General features: G+C 39.3%; 1 long non-coding RNA gene across 1 annotated transcript; it reads left to right on the forward strand.

Moving 5' to 3' along the window:
• Positions 1-6: 6 nt before the first annotated feature.
• On the forward strand, positions 7-3212 carry LOC104872953. The gene is made up of 3 exons (XR_783323.1): positions 7-102; positions 781-932; positions 3177-3212. It is a non-coding gene; the product is annotated as an uncharacterized LOC104872953 (long non-coding RNA).
• Positions 3213-3648: the final 436 nt, after the last annotated feature.

Raw genomic sequence — 3648 nt, forward strand, 5'->3', positions numbered from 1 at the left:
CCCGCGGGCCTTCCGGCTTCGGGGACCCAGGCGGCCTGGCTAGAACTCTTCCCCCTGCCCTGCTGGAGGGGCAAAGCCTTGGGAGTTGACTCCCCAGAGTAGGTAGGAGTGTCCAGCCGAGACCCCATCCCAGTTTCTGCCCCCGGTGGGCGAGGCTGTGGTCAGCGCGGCTGGAGATCGGGCGCTACGGCCCGCGGCTGGCGCTGGCTGCGATCTCCGGAAACCGGGGCCTGGCACCCGAACGACCCAAGTCCCCTCGCCTGAGCAGGACCCTCCCGTCCACCGCTGGGCCCCGCACCAGCCGGATAGGTGGGAGAGACCGCCCGGACTGGAGAACGTTGTTGCTTTTATTCAGTTTTAGTCTCAGTGCTTTTATACCCGACGGTCTGGTATTGAATTTACATGAAATTTTCATTGCACAAATATGGTATGGCCATTATATGCCAGCAGTTTATAAATGTACTCATCCTTCCTGGGGCGGGGGCGGGGGCGGGGGTGGCTGGTACAGAGAGACGAGACTTCTAGGAAAGGGTTATTCTTGCTTTTCAGACAAAAATACACGAGTAGAGTGATTTATCCAGTTTCACAGCCAGGAAACGTTTGCACCACAACCCTTTGGTGTAAGCAAAAATATATATATATTTGCAATATATACAAAGTAGCTATGATTTCCTATATAAAATATATATCCATATTTAGTGTATAGTGACAGCACGCGGGGTTTTTTTCCCGTTTTCTCATCTGTCTGGTTCTGAAGTTTTATGATTTTTCAATTCACAGATCACCAAAACATGAGCCCATCCTCAGTGAAATTTTTAACCTGCCTGAGAAGAAAGGGAGTGACCCCTTAATTGGAAAAGCAAGTTACAACAACCACAACCATCTACCCTTGCTGATTTCCTACTTTTAAATCAGTGGGTGCTACTACAAAGGTTTGAACTGTACGCTCCTCCAGTCGTTATTTATTGAGAGTATCTGCTGTGTAGCAGGCACAGTAGAGATACATAAGAAAATCAGGTCCAGTCTTTGTGGTTGAATGGATTCCTCAGTTTTTGTCTCGTTTAACTAAAGACAATTTTCAAATACAGTAGCTAAGGTATCTAATGAAGTGAGGTCTTTTTAAAGCACTGTGTATATAACCTCACTCCCTTTCCAAAACATCTTGTTTCCTAGGTTAAGTTCACATTTCATTTGCATTTATCAACATTACCTCCCTACGTTGCCAGACAGAATTTTTAAATAGCAAGATAAGTAGCTGATGCAGTCTTTCCATTGCTGTATTTGAGATATACTCTGTTGATGAAATTTTCTTGTTCTTAGCTGTGCGATTAGCATATAAATGCCCGTGTTGGAAGATGCAAGCAATATTAAGTTTTACACCCTGGGAGGCAGAGGCAGAAAGAGCACATCGCATGTTTGAGCATAGCCTGGGCAATTTAACAAATTATCAAGACCCTAAAAATAAAACATTTTTAAGTGGTTCCCCCCAAAAAAGAAATTTTTTTATCTTCTCAAACCACCCCCTGCCATGATAACCACTATAACAATTTTGTGTACATGGTTTTCAGACCTTTCCTCTTTGTTCTTTCATTATGGCTCTTTCAATCCCTTTAATACAGCATAATATTTTATAATTTAATATGCCACCATTTAACCTTTTCTAAAATTGTAGAAATTTACATTATTCCTATTCAGTGTAACTAATGTTACAGAAAGCATCATGAATATCTGAACACAGTCTACATACATATGATTACATTTCAGGAAACAAAGAGTATAATAAGCAGCTCAAAGCTGGGTGTGGTTTGTGCCTGTAATCCCAGCAATTGGGAGGCAGAGGCAGAAGGATCACTGTGAGTTCAAAGCCAGCCTGAGCTACAGAGCAAGTTTAAGGCCAGTCTGAACTACATAGGGAGACCCTGTCTCCACAAAAGAAAAAGAAAAAAGCACCTCAAGTTTCATAAGTACTGTATTCCCAAAATGATTTTAAATAATGCCTACCATGTCAGAATTTATCTCAATGGTTCTGCCTTCTGCCTTGCAAGCACAAGGTCTTGAGTTCAGTCCCCAGTACAAACAAACAAAAAAAAATAGCCCTACCAATTTACAGTCTATTTAAAGCATGTGTGTAGTCCCAGCACTCTGGGAGACTGAGATAAGGTCACAAATTCAATCTCATCCTGAACCTTTGTCTCAAAATAAAGTTTAAAGAAAGAGGCTAAAGATATAGCTGAGTGCAGAGGCCTTGGGTCAATCCCTGCCACCACAAGGGGGAAAAGAAAGAAAAGACAAGGTTGTGTCTCAACTCCATGCCTTAAAATAGCAAGTTTCATTATTAAAGAAAAAGTGAAGTATGTTTGAAATTCATTTTCCATACTGGTAAATCATTCTCAAAAGTCTGCAGTATAAAGACAGTGCACTTAAAATAAAATTAACAAAATCACATTTATAAAATATTGAAAGCCAGCTTTACAATACAGGCGTAAGTAAAAGTTCACAACAAAAAATAAGGTGAAACTTTTCCCTTGGTCCTAAATTCAAAGAACTTCTGGATTGAGTGACTTTGTGAATCACCCTGATTCAAACAGTAGTTCTTCAAGGCTCATATTTAGAATTTCCTAGCTATTCCCATAACCTGCCTAATAACACTGAAGAGTTTTGGCTTCCTGTAACCTCCGCAGAACTTTCTGGAATAGTCAGATATTACCCATGTGATCTTGGCATGTGAACTTTATGTTTGATAACATTGGCTACTTGAAGTTAAAGGCTAACATTTTCTCTATTTGCTAATTGTGCTATACTTTGAAAAGTTCTAAGTTATTATTTATAAACTTTTTTGTTTGTTTCAAAATACTCTTTACTTATAGAAATAATATTAAGGCATTCTGAATAATTTCTCCAACATCTTTTTTTTTCATGGAGTTTATTGGTACTTTTTAAGTATACAGTACAGTTATATTATCATTGGGATCTTGTACCTTTACATGACAGATCTTGGTTCTCATTTTTCCCCATACCCCTGCCCTCCCTTCACCCCTTCCCTCCTCCCCTATTTACAAAGACTTTGTTTCCATTTTTTCCTTTTCTCATATATTTTTCTTTTCCCTTATTTCCTTTCCCCTACCCTTCCCACTTCCCCTATGCCTTTAGCCCCTTTCTTCCTGTTTCACATACAGAAACAACTCCAGATGTACTCAACTACCTCATCTTTGACAAAGGAGCCAAACATCCTCTGGAGGAAAGATAGCCTCTTTAATAAATTGTGTTGGAAAAACTGGATTTCCACCTGCCAAGGATTAAAACTAGACCCCTATCTTTCACTATGCACTAAACTAAAATCCAAGCAGATTAAAGATCTAAATATTAAAAAAGAAACACTAAACTTTCTGGAAGATTAGTTAGTCAGACATTGCATAGGAAAAGACTTTATAAATAAACTTTTTAATATTTTATGTTTCTTGTGTTTTTTTTTCTAATTTGCCTAAGAAATTTTCCTGAAATACCTTTATCTGATAAAAGATGTACCATGTTTACTGTTGTGTTTGAACAAAATGTAACCTTTGCACATGTGCCTTAAACTATCCCAGTGTGTAGTGATGAGTTAATAATTAATCGACCTTACCCTTTTTTTTTTTCTGGTACCGAGAT

This window comes from Fukomys damarensis, unplaced genomic scaffold (genome assembly GCF_012274545.1).
Source record: "Fukomys damarensis isolate Sample0158 unplaced genomic scaffold, DMR_v1.0_HiC HiC_scaffold_36, whole genome shotgun sequence".
NCBI lineage: Eukaryota > Metazoa > Chordata > Mammalia > Rodentia > Bathyergidae > Fukomys > Fukomys damarensis.